At 37.2% G+C, this 16,747-nt stretch overlaps 1 protein-coding gene across 7 annotated transcripts in view; it reads left to right on the top strand.

Moving 5' to 3' along the window:
• Positions 1-16,747, top strand: part of ABCC4 (ATP binding cassette subfamily C member 4 (PEL blood group)) — a 155,872-nt gene that overhangs the window by 62,174 nt on the left and 76,951 nt on the right. The gene's annotated exons all lie outside the window — the stretch shown is intronic.

Below are 16,747 nucleotides of genomic sequence, written 5' to 3' on the forward strand. Positions count from 1 at the left end.
GTACTGATTAACTAGCCAGTCTTACATGAGAAGCAGAAACATGATGGTCTTCACTCCCTTGAAAAGGAATATAGGCTTGTTCTCATAGTTCCAGAAGCTGTTTAATGATTGTAAGGGTTTATAAGGATGGCTTTATTGTTTCAAAGAAGCTAGTAATATTTTCAGGAAAAAAATACTCATGTGGAGAAAAGGTTTATGTCCATAATATGATGAATGAAATGTGTACAGTTTCCCCTTTATTTTTTTAAAGGGGAATCTATAACTGCAGAAGTTTAAGGCTCTGTTACATGGTCTACTTGTACTGTGAGTCTGTGGTAGTGTAAATTCAAGGCCACTGCAAAGGATTAGAAGTGAAGCCATAAGTTCAGGAGACAGGTTAGCGGAGAGCTAGTGAGAGCACATACATCAGAAGAAATTGTAGTACTGATGGGGTTTGTTGTCAGATAGACAAGGATTTTCCTCTTTGCTTGCTTTTTGTGTGTGTGTACAGCATATGCAGTAACTGTATTTTTGAGGCAATACATAGTCATGTTGTAAAAATACCCATAAACCTGGCTCATCATAACAAAATAAGAACTACAGAGTAGGGACAACGTAGAGTAATAAATAACAGTTTGCTTTGTAACATACTGTGAAGCTCAAATTAGCAGTGCTTTGTAAAAGTGACATTCATAAAATCTGCCTATTGCTGGTATTCACACACTGTCGTGACTTACAGATGTGTGTTTCTATTTATCAGGAGATACTTTATAATAGAAGATTAACTTCAGTGTGCATATATTTCTTTCCCTTGATCTTTCTTTTGGTCATGGCAGCATGCAAAAGTACTGCTGTTCTGATCTGTACATCTTTTGAAAAAGGAAAAAAGAATGACATGTGAGGTGATGCTCTTGTTCAGAACTGCAGCATGTAGCAGTTCTGAAATTCTCTTTTTAGTGTCTATATTTCATTGTCTGATTTATGCGGGGTTTTTTTACCATGTATTTATCTTTTAGAACTTCAGATGCTATTTTTTCCTCATTGGGGTGAGATTTGTTTAAGTAGAAGTCTCTTTTTTTCCTTCTTCTTTTCCTTTTTTTAGTATGCCTTATTATGAAAGACGCACTAAAAAGAAATTGAATTTATTAAAGGCTTCTTTTTCTACGGTTGTGATTGTAATAGCCAGGCCAAACTATTAGTTAGCAAAGCTATTATATTAGCAAAACTATTATATTAGAAAAGCTGATACTGCAGTGTCAGATATGTCATTAAGCATCCAGCATGTTCTCAGTATTTGCGTGAGGTCTCTAAGACCATAGCAGAAGCAACTGCTGAACTGACTGTTGCTGTTTTATTTATCCAAAAATAATCAGCAATTAAAAAATGCTACGGTCAGTATTTTGAATACATGGTGATCCATGTTCCAAAGTCAAGGAAGGAAACTTAAATAAATAGATATCCCAAGATCTCAATCGTTCTTATTGGGGAAACAGACTAATGAGCAGCATCAGGGAGTCGACGTTAGGAAATGGAAATATGTAGTGAATCATGACATGTCTGTCAGCTCCCAACAGTGTAGATCCAATCAGTCGTGGTGAATAAATGAGATGACTTATTTCTAAAAAAATTATGCTTTATGAATCACTTTAGGCATGAGCCCAAGATCTCTCTTTACAGATTGCATTAGCAATATATAGGGAGAGGAATGTTTTAAAGGGAATAGTAACGAGTATCTTACCCAGATGATATAAGAATTTGAATGTATTTTTAGAACCTGGATTATATAGCAGAGACAGAAGAGGAATATGAGGACCCCCTGTCCTTTCTCCCTCCCCACCCAAAAATATTTGTACGTACACAGATTTCACCTTTCTGTTATTTGGCATAGATCTAAAAACAGTTAGACGTTACTGCTATGTTTTCCGTTGGAAGAACCTTATTAATAAACGACTGTCCCTTTCTTAAGCACTTAACCTAACCCTGTTGAGCTGATAATCCTGGCTAAAGTTTATTGTGTTATCCAGCATTCAGAAAGAATGATCAGCTATTTATGACTGAAATTCAAATTTATCAGCAGATATCTATACAGCATCACTTAAACAGCTATAGTGAAAGCTTGATGGGAAGTTAGAGGGTAAGCGGTTGTATTTTGGGCTTTACTACATCTGACTTGTCTGTTGACAGAACTTTATTTTTTGGAGTGTAGAATTTGACTCTTTTGAAATGTCCTTTGCTTTTCTATCTGTATCCCAGTAAGGGAATTGCGTGCTTATCAAGGTATCTGTAAGGAGGAAAACGTGGATGTTTTCTACATCATAGTGAATGCTTTATATATTCCTCTTCATGTGTCACTTGCAGGAATAAAGGGGTTGATTTCTGTGCACATCTAGCACAAGAGGGCAGCATGATCTGTTTTATCCCAGTCCAGCATTACAACAGCTTGTTAGAAGGATAACAAAATTTACCTGCTATGTTTTTAGAGGTGATATTTGAGGAGTGAATTTTCAACCTCTCCAGTGAGCAATAGTAAAGTGGTTCCGTTCAGTTCTCCTCATTATCTGCAAGTATAATACTTTCTCTTAATCTTTTACATGGTAAGATTTTCAGCTTCATATATTGCTGAGTTCAGGAACTTTGTCGGCTTTGTAGTTAGTGGCCAAAAGTCAGATAACTCTATAGAGTCTGATGCTTTGGTCCTGTCAAGGAGACCTTCTTCAGCCATTATTCCTTTTAATTTCTTTTTTCAAGATGTTTGTAACATTTCAAAATGAATTTTATAGAAAGCTAGGTAAAAGGGACCAGGACTTCAGCAGCAGTGACTTGAATTGGGGGTTCACTCTTTTGAAATTAGTTTCTTATTGATGGTTTAGGACACCCTAGTTTTGACAAGCTTCAGGATTTGATTCAAGATTACTTGCTTAGCTTGTAAATGAATTGTTCTTTTCTGGGATTTGGGGACAGAGATTTCTTTAGAGAAGGGATGCTAATGTGTAACTGCATCACTTTCAGTAATGGTAGTTTTAGTAGAGATTGAGTGCAATTTTGAATTGCATTGAGTTTAGGAAACTGAAACTTGCTGCTGCTGTGCTGATGGGTGCTATAAGAATGAATGAATGATATACATGAATTTGTTCAGATAAAATAGGAATCTCTTCCCCCTCCAGAGATATGTCTAAAATTCAAATTGAACCAGAACCACTACAGAAACGCATATGAAAATCTAGCGCTTTTTTTTTTTTTTTTTAAATTGTATCTCTTCAAACTCTTGGTCCTGACAGTTCATAGAAAGAGAAGAAATGCTTTGGCAGATAAGACAGCATTTCTGGCCTTCCTAGAAACAGAAAGCACTGAATTTTGTGGTGGTTGTCCTCTACCTGTTAAATTAGCAGAATTTTTTTTTCCCACAAATGCTTTGTGGATGTAAATAAGCATTGATCCCTTTGAGTGCTTACCCAGACTTTGAGATTTGACCAGATTGTAAAGAGAAATATTCTCCTGTTTTGGCAGTCAGAAATGACATGCTGAACTGATAGCTAATAGCAGCACATAAAAGCTAATTCCAAATATTAAAAGATAAAAATGTGAAAGAAAGTTGTTGTTATAATGAAGAGTTTTTCTTTAAGGCATAAGGATTTTAATTACGGTGTTCATAAATCAAGTGTTGAAGCACCTATAATTCGACAGAGAAAGTTTCTTTATAGGATTAAAAGCATGTTCATCAGTGCACAAGTCCCTATCTGCATTTTATCTGACAGAAGCGTCAAACAGGCAATGTTGTTAAAGTGTTTAAACTGTATAATATTTGCAACAAATATGACATTTCAGCAGTCTGAAAATTACAATGCTGATAATGAGGTTGTTAAATTATACTCTATCAGTTGGATAGTGAAACTGCTCTAGTTAGTGTACATTAATGTATGCTTGTTCACACAAGTGATTCTGCTGAACAAGTAGCATGTTTAAACAAGAAATACTGGTCTTAAACCCTGTGATTTACAGTAGGTGGTGTTTTGGCATATCATGCAGTTAACAAGGCAAAGCTTCATGTTAAAATATTTCATTTGTAGTCTCATTCATCATTGATATAAATATTCAGTAGCGATGCCAGAAAATGTATTGTATTCCTATTTGACTCAATGACTCAGTTGCTTTCTTTTTTTTAGAAACAAGATCTATGCTATCTTTCTGATGCAGTTTTCAGATATTTCCTTGTGGTCAAGATGAATTCTGTGGGGTTGTGAAAAAATATACCAGCTCTTTTGACAGCTTTCATGTTCTCTTAAGCTAATACAAAAAAATACGTTGTCCTTAAAGCAGCAGAGGCTTTGTTTTTGACTTTCTGTGCCAAGCTCTAAAGCATGTTCACGTGTGTGCAGGTTTGTTAGTTTATGTTGAAAAGAAGTCCCTATAGGACAGCCTTTTGTTGTAATATAAAAACACAGATTCTCTCTTCCGTGTTGGTAATCACTTGCATTTGTTGTTATTAAGATGGTAACACAATAGGTTCCATCAATCATCAAGATCCTTAACAACCACACAATGTTGTAAATATTATGTTTGGGTGTTTGAGTGGAACAGCTCGTCACTGAAGAAGGTGTGGTAATTAAAACCTGTTAGGTTGCTACATGTGTTAAAAAAAAAAACCCCACACTTTAATGTTTTTTCATAGAACAATGGCAATATGTACTTTAGACCTTATCAGGGCGTGATTATTAAATGATATTTTGTGGGAGTTGCTCATTTACTGTTAGTATTATCATGGCTTTTGTTAAGAGTTTAAATAGTCTTACACTTCCATGTGTTTTATCACCATTACGATTCTGTCAGGAACCTTATAAAGTTGATTGCTATAGGAGTAGTCTTTAAAGTTAGTAAATAGTACTTTGGAGTTATGTTTACATTTATTATCTATTAGCATAACTCAATTCAACTCTATCCTATTTTTCTTTGCAATAATAATTAAATAAAACTTGGCTGCAAACTGATGAGACAAGCCTATTACATTTTCAGATCACCAAGTCCGTGCTCACCGTATTTACGCTTAATACGGGAGATAAAATTAAAAGGTTTATGGAAAAGCTGTTTGTAGGAGGGGACAGGGCATTATTTGATAGGGAAATAGCACGGAGCTTGTACTGACAACCAGTTAGTTCCAAGTGCAGTCTCCTGCTTTCCTGGCGCAAGATTTCACATCCCTTCACAGAGATTTTCTATCTTCTTCACATTAAGATCCCCTGGTGGGGAGAACGGCCTGCTGCGAAACTCATTTCTGACCATATGCTGACCTGCCCAGATACTGCAAAGTCTAGTTTTTTTCATTTGCTAAAGCAACTCTCTTGCCCCACCTCGGCCAAACAAAAAGGAGACATGGAGGAGTCAACCAAGACAGAAAAACCTAATTAGAAGTATTGAATTTAGAAGACTGCACAGAAGCTGTTCAGACATATCTTTCCTGCAAGTGTAGCTGGAAAGTAAAAACAGAGTTATGTTTTAGTCTCATATAGATGGCAGACTATTTTGATGAGATTTGTGGCAAGGAGGAAGGAAATGTTGGTTGGAGACACTTGAAAACAGAGGGAGAAACTGCAATAATATCGATGGAAAAACCGCAGGGTGCTTAAAAAGAGGGCCTAGCTGAGGTGATGCAGCTGCAAATAAACTTTTAGAGATTATCTGAAGGATGGAAGGATTTTTTGGTTTTGATAATAACTATTTTAAATACACACTTTTTTTTTTTTGCTATTTTTAATCTGCTTTAAAATTGCTGGATGCTGCTGTGACTGTTGTGGATAGTGGGGATTGGAGGTGCCACATGGATAGGACCTCTTCTCTTGATGTTCATGGATGCCTGTTCTGGGTGGGAAATGAGCATTTTTGAGAAATGAGGAAAATCTTATCAAAACCCCACTTTCATTCCACCTTGGAACAAGACAGAAGCATTTCCAAAAGAATTATTTTGAGGAGGAACAGGGCAGGGATAATGTAACAGCCAGGTGGTGAAAGCATGTATGTGGAACGTGAGGAAGGCAGCTCAGATCTTCTCCCTCTCTGCTTTAATATGGGCCTTGAACATGTGGCTTGCCCATCCCAGGTGAAACCCTTACACATCAGGCTCTTGACTCTTCTGGGCTCTTCTATGTGCCATAACCTTTCATTGCTGTCTCTTACAGACACACAGACACAGACTGCTGTGGTGTTTGCAGAGAAAACAACCATTTTGGTGTTTTGGTTTTGGCATTTTTTTTTTTAATCTGAATGACTGTAAATTAAAATAAAATTAATACTATCACAGTGCAAACTCATTTCATTAGCACTGTTCTGCTTTATACTGCACAGAAATCTTTCTCCCAGATGATCCTAGGTAATCTGCACTGCAGCATCTGGGTGAATTAATCAGTTCTTTGGTTGTTTTTTTTTTTCAGATTGCCAGCATCTTGCAGATTATGCAACAAGTGAAGATTAGTTTGTGCCTGTGGTGATCTTGGAGAGTGTTTGGAAACAAAAGGCACTTCTCAATCCAAAATTAAAATTTTAGTGTAGAAGAGAATGGGTGTTGTATGTGATCTGCCTGTTCTGGCAATCCAGAATAAAAACCAAAGGATAGAAATCAACAGTTAGGGAAGTGGAAGTATTGAATCAAGCTCGACTTTAGTGTGCTCTTCAGTTTAAAAAATATAAACTTCACAGAGTTAATATATATAAGCTATTTGCGAATAGTACAAGACAACATTACTCGCTTGCTTTCCACCCTGTCTGCCCCAGGTGTTCTTTTTTCTGTCAGAATTAGTAGGTACTATATCAGAGGCTTTTTGTTATGTATTCAGGTGAATACACACCTGCAGGACCTCCTTCAGGTTTTGGTTTCTGATGTCATTTTATGCAAGATAATGTTATATTTGGAGGAGGCAGCGTTGTGACAAGCTGCATATGTTGAAAGCTACCAGTCTTAAGTGAGCTTTACGAAGTGTTTTAAAATAGCATCAAGCATACGAAGAACATTTTTGGTTTATTAGTTACTGGACAATAGTCCTGTAATTAGAATAGTAGTATGTAATGGACATTAATTATTGCTTGTGGCAATACCAGCCTTGAGGGTAGGTAGCTTGAAACTGGAAACTGCAAGTTCATGGAGGTTTGTTTTTAATGTCCATTTAAATTGGGGTTCTTGTTGAACACTTTCCTAGGTGATTCTCCTTTGTGTATTTTGTTGCTGTAGCTTTTGATTTCAGCTTGAGCAGAATATTTAGTTGTGGTGGTCCCTAACAAGAGGTTGTGGAGTGAGGAGGTTGCTGAAACATCTGGAGACGCTGAGGCTGCTTTAGCTGTTACTCACCTAATGCTGGGTAGGAAATTGTATTCACAGAGCCAGTATGTAAAGCAAGCTGACTGGTGTATGGGAGAAAGGTGTCAAAAATCTTCATTCTCAAATGTTTGATTCAGAATAGAAGTGCGTTGTATACTAAGGAGGTGGTTTTGTTTTCATGTTGGGCTTTTCACTGCTATAGAAGACTCACAAATGACTACTGACCTGCTTGTCTACTAGTTGTAGCATCCTCTCATTCTTCTCATTTGCCAGTTAAAAAAAGAACATAGTGGTCACTAATACTCCTTAAACCTGAGCTTTTATCATGTGCTACTTGTTCAACATTTATGACATTCATAAACTCAAAAGTTTATAAAGTTAAACTCCTCATAAGTTCATGGGTTTTCTGTCCACTGGCATGGTTCTTGTCAGTTTTCAGCCACTGTGTATTTTCACACTGTGAATTTATCCTCTGCTTTCCATGTCTGGGAATGCTACTCATCCATCTCTCCCAACTGCTTTACACTGTCTTCTGCATATGTCCTGCCCTCTTTGAAGCATAAATCTTCACTAGTCTGTGCTAGTGTTGGGGCACAGAGTGCAGAATAATCTGAAGGTGCACGGAAAACTGAGAAGGTGACGTGGACATTATTGCTGGCAATTATAAGGTGTAATGGATAAAGGATAGATGCCCTAACTCTTCTCTTTCTCAGTTTTCTTTTTATCAGATGTGATGAGATTTCTCTGTGTGTGTGGTAAACCTGTTTTTTCTCAATGAAGTTATTGTCTGTTCACTATGCAAATGATGCAATGCAGAATATTGCTAATTCGTGCGTAGGCAAGAAAAAGCCCTCTGCTTTGTGGTAAGCTTCCCTTCATTGGGAATACATGTTCCTTTGTCCCTGCATGTATTCATTTCTCAGCATAATTTCATGTTCATCAGTCTGAATGTTCACAACCCAAAATAGATACAGTTCAGTCTAAATTTTCAAAGTTCCTACATCTGTTTTTAAGATGTCATAAGTAATGTCTCATACAGGAATAGTGTTCTTGCTCCATCCTTTCTAGGACTGCCCAGAGGACAGTAAGTGATTAGATGCCAGTGGCATTTGCTCAGTGTTGGGTTTTTTTCTTCTCTCCATTTTAATAGGAACATTTAAAACTGTAAATAATAAACTTTACACTATCTTATTCATTTCTTCTTCTACTGCACTTATGTTTATAATCTGTCATTCTGGTCTTTAGAGAGAAGGTGGTGAGTGTCTGTCTTCACTTACAGAGATTGGGTTTAGAATGTTGAATGTTTTATATGCAGCGATCTTCTCATTACATGGGATAATGAACAATTTCAGAAGTACTGTTGCTGTCCATCACTCCTTTTTTCTTCCTGTTCCCTCTCATAAAGTAGGGGAATATCCTTAATGCTGGGCAACTTAGTGAAGAAGGTTGTATTTTTGTTATGACCTGTAAACATGAGTAAATCTGTGCATTGCCTAATGAGATAGAAGCCTAACTTACTTTCAGTTTGCAGAAGGAGAAACTAAAAGCAAACTGAAGTGCTGGGGTTCCTATGCCTGTTCAGACCAGATTTACTATATGACACTTACTTGATTAAGTTATCATTAAGTATAAAGTACAAACGGCATCTTTGTTAGAGTAAGATTATCCTTTCAGTAATAGAGGTTAAGGGTTCAATGAGTAAAATTGAGTACACAATTTTCTGGTATAAATTAATAGAAGCTTTTCAAGTCCATGCTTATTTCTATTTTCTAGCCATTTAGGATTCCAGTTCGAAGAGTATGGATAATAAGGAATGACCAGGCAAAGAAGGGTATTCACAAAGGTTAACATTAGCCTAGGTTTACCAGGTACGTGATAGGGAGGCAGGCTCTTCCAGGGCATTACCAAGAGCACCAATGTTAGGCTTTTGCTCTAAATCTCGCTGGAGAAGAGCTGTCTTTCCTGCCCGCTACAGTGTGAGGGTTCAGGGTACCTTGCTGTCTGTGTGCTCAAGAATAGGTATCTTAAAGTCTTCAGTATTCTGAATTTACCACTAAATTTAAGAGAAAGGAATGAACCATAATTTTAATATGTATTTTTATATATATATATATACACACATATATCTATTAAATATATATATTCTCTATATGCTTTACCTGATGTTGGTATAATGCTTCTTTCCCTTCTTCCTTCCTTCATTCCCTAGTCTCCTCATAGAAGAACAATCCTCCCTCCCCCCTAGTCTCAACAGCCAGCCCAAAGTAAACAATTACTGTTAGCCTTCCAGAATATTTCTGGTATTTCCTGACTAAAAAATGATAAAATGGTTTAAAGAAGAGTTGGTAGTAGTTACCTTTAGTCAGCTAATGTTTCCTTACTGTTGGAGAAAAAAAAATACTTGATGCTCATCTAGGACAAAAGATGTCTGCAGAAACCTCTGCAAATCGAAAGCATCAGAATTGTGAAATACAGAAGGTTTTAGCTTTAAAAGTGTTATTTTTTTTTCTATTGAACTAACAAGATAGAGGGAACATTTTTTTCCCCCAATATTTTCAACAGAAAACTAGTTATACTAGACTTGCTAAGATACTAAGGAATCTTATCTAGGGAGTGCTTTCAAAATAAAACCAAATTTGAGAGTAAGAAGTGCCTTGAGGTTTTTCTAAAGCTGACAAGTTTTAATATTCCAAATATGTAGTGACAATGATCTTTTTTTCATAATTAAGCTGCAAGTATGGTTTAATACTGAATTCAAAGCCATTCACTAAATGCTGCTTATATTTAAACCCCCAAAAATCCCCAAGAGAAAAAATAGAAAAAACAGTCCCAACATATTTTTTTAAAAAAATTGAGATAAGAAAAAATAAACTCTGCTGCACCTCAGTTTAATAACCAGTGTTGCTCAGCTACTACCGAAGGCTTAAGGAACAGTGTTTAGAAGTGATTGTTCAGAAATAAGTGTTTCTCAAAGATTATGAGGGCTTATACAGATGATTTTGTTCACCTGCTGAGTGTTTGAGAGTAGAAATGTCCAATCTGACACTTTCCAGAAGTGTGTGTTTGCTTAAAAAATGGAAACACTCCTGTGGAAAAACAGGATTTCAGTAATTATTTTCCCATCTTAGCCATGCAATAAAGCAATATTATGTACTTTTAATAGAGACATTAACATTTTGTGAAATGAAAAATCCCAAGTTTCTGAAATGATCTGAGATGTTTTCAGCTTAAAATATAGTGCTGTGACCACTGCTTAATTTCCTAATACTTTTGCGCCCTGTTTCTGTTGTTTGTACTTCTCATGAGATGCAAGACATTCAGATGCTTATTGACTGCTTTCTATTAATTGTCAAGTAGGCATGGAGGTGTTTTGAATAGAAATCTGACATATTTTTCTATTAAATGGGCAGGAGAACAAGTTAGTTTTATGATTCTTGGAAAAACAGAAGAATATATTAATTCTTTGACTCCATGAGAAGGAGATGCAAGAATATTATCCCAGCTAGTGACCTCCAGTACTAGAATAGAATAGAATTTGCAAACTTCTTTGGGTTGTATCTGAATTACTACAAAGTAGATGTGATGGCTTTCATCATGGAGGAAAAAGGCTTAAAAGGCCTTTCACACCCCTTAGATTTGGTGCACAGCAGTGGTTTGTACTTGACTTTCATCTCATCTTTGAAGGCATGGTGATTCTTCATAATGGAGCTTGACCAGCAGCATAGACAAAGTATGCGGTTGGTGTAAGAGGAAGTGTGATGCGTATAACGCTTGCTCCTTAGACCAGATTTGACTGTTGCTATATGCCTTTCTGCTCTAATGCCAAAGCAATGCAGAGAGGAAACAGAATAAGGAAGGCAGTTATTTTAATTAGTGAATTCTAGACTATCTTCAAAGGCTCTGATACTTCGATCTAATTCAGTTTTCTGATTTTCTGTTGATTCTTCCAAATGCTTCAGACTTACTCAGACAAAAGCCTTTTTCTTCACAATTGTCAAATTTCATTGAATCTCAAGTCTTGGTGATAGAGCTTAATTGTCAGCAAAATAAGTCTTGGTTTCTGTAAATTGTTTGATCCTCAATTGGTTTAGAAGTGACAATATACTTTCTTTTACAGGGTTTAGATATTGTTTCCATGTGGCATATGGAGCAAAGTTGGACCAACTAAAGAAATTAGTTCAATTGTTTTCTGTCAGGAAGGCTTAGACAAAGAGCTTAGTCTCAGATCCTTTAAAGTTCAAGCATCTGCCACTAGGGGCAAAAATAATTTTCCTGTAGGCATTCATTTTTTATTGTGGATTTACTGTGCTGCTTCACTTGGTTGATAATCTAATTTAAACCTCAGAGATGAGTCATACCTCCTCAATGGGATTCACAGCTAGTTTAAATTCTCTGATGTCAGAACCTTTCAGTTCTTCCAGGATCTCTTTTCTGAGCTTAATGGCCCTTTGGATGTTTGAATGTACTGAGGAGGAAAGAATGTGACCCATGCAAGCTGTAACACTTTAGTGATACTGTTTTACAACATAGCTCAGGTTTTGTTTTCTATATTTATTTGGGTTTCTAGTTCAGGTAATTTGTGGTGTCTTGACTTAATTTAGGTCCTAGTCATGCCAAGTGGTCCGTTGTGGACAGACATTTGCAGGTATGAGAGTGATACCCCTTCTGGAAGGTGGAGTAGACAGCACCACATGGATTGTGTGCTGTACTAGAGACTTTTGTTTCATAGAACCAGCTTTTTCTATACCAACTATGATATGACAGTTTTGCGGAAAAACACTAGATTTTGAAAGGGTATAAAACCTTGATGTCAAGAGACATTTCAGTCTCCTTTCTTCGGAAAAACAACAAACAAAACCCCAATTGTCCAGAAGGTCCTAAAAGGTTTTAGAGTGATCCAAACGCATAAACTTGTTTATGACCTCTTTCCTGATATGACCTCTTTCCTGAAAGCATGACCGCTGTATAGTTGACCACTAAGAACTTTAGGAATTGAATGTTTGTATTTGGAATGTGAATTGCTATTTAAGGACTTCCTCTCCAGAGTCAGTCAGGGACAAAATAGACATTCAGAAAGTTAAGAGGCGTTGTAAATACCATTCAGCTGTGATGAAAAGTTTATTGGATGCTTTTCATATGCATTCTAAAGTTAAGCTACATTTTGAAAACCATCAGAGCCAACATTTGTTCTCTAAATACTATAATTAAATATCTACAATGCTAAGTTGTTACTAATTAATACTGTGTAATGTTAATAGTGGTTAAGTTATTGACACAATTTTGCTTTCCGTGGTGTTTTTGCTTGAAGTTATACTTTTGTTCTGTATGTTTTAATGATGTATCCACAAATTGATCCAGAATCAGGTTCTGTGCTCATGCTGTTTCGTGAAGAGGGAAGGAAAAACACAAGTTACTGTTATGTCATTTAATTTCATTTTTTCTGAATGTGTATTTTTCTGTTTTAATCCTGTCTTTTGGTTAATGCCTTTTTAAATGCAGAATAACAGCAGAACTGTTGTTTTAAAACAGCTTTTCCTAAAACATCTGAGATCAGATTATGATCAGTAATTATTTGAAAAATTTGTAGTGTTTATTCCACAATATAACCTGTGCTTTAGGTCCATGAGAGGATGTTATAGTGTTTTATATATTGGATATGGATACCTGAAAGGAAGGTATTTTTGTCATAGTCTTTGCATTGCTCCTTTGGTTGTCCAATTCCTTACAGTCCTGAAACTTTTTTCATTCTAATATGTCTGATGTAGTTTCAGCAGAGAAGCTGCTGGCTTAAAAAAAAAAAAAAGTTGTGATGAAAATGTGCGTCATAGAAACGAAATAAATGCATAAATAAGTGAACGGTTAAGACCCAAAGGCAGACATGTTTATTTTGAAGGAAGAAAGAAAACTTTTATTGAGAATTCCTCTACCTGAAATTTTAATTGGTCTTGTGAAATCTTGAGACCCCATGTGAATGAAATTAAGCAAACTAATTAGAGTGTACTCTAAAGACTAACTTGAAACAAAACTGACTGTTGCCCCTGCAGTTCTGTAGTTAAGAGTTAAGAGTGAAATATGCTCCTGTAAGAGCAGTTTAAAGCAAGAAGTAACTAAAATCCTCTGAATTCTTCTCCAAAGGCATCTTTCTCAATAGATAGTGGGTTTTACCTCATCTGTCTAAGTATAACCTTATGAATAGTCTGTGTGTATCAAAAGCTTATGGCTATGCAGTATGCCCTGGATGCATTTTGCCATCTCTCTTCTGATGACAATGGCCTTTTGGCTTCCACTATTTTAATTTGGGAACTATTGCAGAACCTGATGTCTCACTTGCTGTAAGGTTTTCCCATGTTTTTCAGTGTAAAACACCCGTCCTGTTGCCTTTACAGCTCATGTAGTTATTGTAGTTCCCCTATCTGGCTCTTTTTGTCACTCTGCATTTCCAAAACATTAATTCAGGCACTCTTCTAGTTTAAGTGTTGCAGCCACCTTCTGTTCACCTTCTGTTCTCACTTGCTTTGTCCCAAACTCTTCCACGCTTCCTAGCCTATGCTTCGCCTTGTTAAGCTTCACGCCGTGGTTGTGTGGGATGACATTCTCTTTTTCAAGTGTTCTTATTTGCATCCAGAACTTGTGCCATTCCACAGTGAAGGGGAATGGAAGAAGCAGTGTTGAAGGAAGAGGGAGGAGAGGAAACGGGGAGCGGATATGCGGTGAATGAAGCAGGGGGTGAAGGATAGGGCATGTGCAAGCAGCCAGTCTGCACAGGGCAAAAATTCAAGTCAATATGTACTAAGCTCTCTCAATATCCGAACATCCCAAGTTCAGCAACTTCTGTGACTGTTACTGCCAGCTAGTCTTTTGACAGTTCTGTCTTGCAGCTCTTCCCCAGGGCCAGATGGAGAGAAGGCTTCTTCTTGATCTTATGGCCCCGGTGTACTTTGAGGAGTCTATCAGGAGGTGTAGAAAGGAGTGTGGTTTCGTTTGAGCATTAGCCCTCTTCCTATGCAAAGCTTTTACTGTTTCTGCACCTGGTAGCTGGAGCTGTTGGCACATTCATGTTTTTTTTTTCCTCCCTCCATCATCATTTTGTCTGCTTATCTTTCATGCTTACATCTTTGTAACTTCCTGCTCTCTGTGCAGTAAAGTTCATCCACAAGCTGGCTGCTCTTCATCTTAAAATCATCTCTGAAGATACACCAGTATCATTGTAACCGCAGTGTAACTATACACTGACAGTAGTTAAACATATGGGTGGAGAAACTCATTAATTCCCTGACCCCTTTGTTTTCCCATACTTAAAAAAAAAAAAAAAAAGGCAAAAAGGCATGCATCTTGTCCTGCAACTTTCTGTTCCAACTTACTGTTACATCTTCCCTTTGCTTGTTGTTCCTTTTATAGTCAATTGTGTTGGTTTCTCTTAACTGACACAACAAACTCTTCAGGGCAGAGCATGTTGCTGACTACGTGATGGTCCAGTGTGCATCCTAGTGAGGATCTGCCTCCCACTTCAGATATATTAATCCTCTTTTCGGTGTTTCTGTCATGCAAATAACAAATGGCAGTGTTCTCAGGAGTCCCTTGTTACAGGCAGCACTCTTCTATTTTTGTCTATTTATTTATTTAGGAGTTCATAGTGCTGGACAGCTGTAAATCAGAGCTTCACAGTGAAGTCTGTCTTTGAATGGAAGAAGGACAAAATAGACTGTAAATGGTACTCACTTTTGCTTGAATGACTGCTCAGTGAAGCCATTTTTTTCTCCGATGTGTGTGAATTTTTTTCTCTGTTTATAGACAAGTGAAGAAATGTTGCTGTACATATTTATGTTTGTAATTCTGAGTTTCTTATTTAAAAGCCATGAAAAATAGAAAATTATAGGGCTATGTTGGATTTTTCTTTAAGTGATGTATATGTAAGCATATTTTTAAAAATAACTTATAGCATTCAGCTGTCAAAAACTCTAGGGGGATGAATTTAATGTATGTTTCTACATGAGCATTAAAAGTTCTCTGGTTTTGATTTATACACTATTAGTGTTTTAGTATGGTCATGTGGTGGTTTAGCCCCTGCCGGGGTCTGAGACCACGTGGCCGCTGCCCCTCCCCCACAAAGGGAGTGAAATACAAAGCCCCAAGGCTGAGATAAGGAAAGGTTTAATACAACAGTGCAACTGCAATGCAACAAACAACAACAATAACAATAACAGTAATAACAACGAACAGAGCAAAATATCTACCAATACAGTAGTGAGAACAGAGCAAATCCCACAGTACACGCGGTAACCAACTGTCCCGCTTGGGGGGGGGGGGGGGGGGGGGGGCACCAGGATGTGACCTCCGCATGGTATCTGAATAACCCGGCTAGAGCTCCCCCCCACTGCTGGGGAAACTTAACCCTATCCTGGCTAAACCAGGACAGGTCAGCAGCTACTTACTCCTGGTATGTTTTTCTTTGTTTTTGAGGTGAAGCTTTCTAATAGTTGCCCAGTAGAGGGGGTCCAGTAAAGTCATATGCAGTACAATGTAACTTTTCAAAATGCTTAGCATTTAATAATTTAATTATTAAATTTTCTTTCTTTTAATATGAATATAATATACAGTAGAGAAGAGGTCATATTTTGGTTTTTTTCTCATTTGAATGTATATTATCTCCCACATTTCCATTTTAGTGTTGTTAATTATAGTTTAGACTGTGAAGAAGTTTATATTCTAGAGATATTTTTTTTCCCCAGAAGCTGTTGACCCAAAGAAACGCGTTGTCAGACTATATCTAGATTCCTTCGGACAGCACTCCTTCCTAGAAGAAAATGGTTGGGATGTGGTTGCCTTCAGCTTTTCTGAGACAAAAGATGTTGGTTGTTTCTCAGACAAGATTTGCAAGTGGAATTTGGTGCCAATCACAAAACCAAAGAGGAGGTGAAGTCATCCCTCCTTATACCCTACAGCCCACTCCGCAGGAAAGGATCCACTACATGCCCTAAATTAGGCCAAACAAAAAAAAAAAGGGATTTGAATCCATCTGTAATCCCTCCCATGCTGATTGCTGTAGCCTTCAGGCACGCACTCATTTGCCTTCTTCCAGTGCCGTACTTATTTACTGATTCATCCAAAGGGCGAGCAGCTTCAAGAGCAGAGACTGAAGGAGGCCTACCGCAGAATTGCCTCTAGTAGAGCAATTAACATGCTTGCTGGAGAGGTGGGCAACCCCACATTCAGTGCATGCTCAGTGACTGGTAAAAACAACACATTTTCTTGCATCTCTGCCGAATCTTCACCTCTCATGTAAGTGTCCTGACCCCTGGGCTTGGCTGTATTTTTTATAAACAGGACAACAGGTTTCCCAGTATCTTCTTCCTTTGTGGTTTTGTGAATGATACCTAAGGTGGGAATCTAGTTGTTTCCAAATTTTCTGTGGCTTTGCTCTAACATGTGGTTTAAAATGTCCTAAATTGAAGAAAAATTTTTAAT

This window comes from Strix uralensis, chromosome 2, assembly GCF_047716275.1.
Source record: "Strix uralensis isolate ZFMK-TIS-50842 chromosome 2, bStrUra1, whole genome shotgun sequence".
NCBI lineage: Eukaryota > Metazoa > Chordata > Aves > Strigiformes > Strigidae > Strix > Strix uralensis.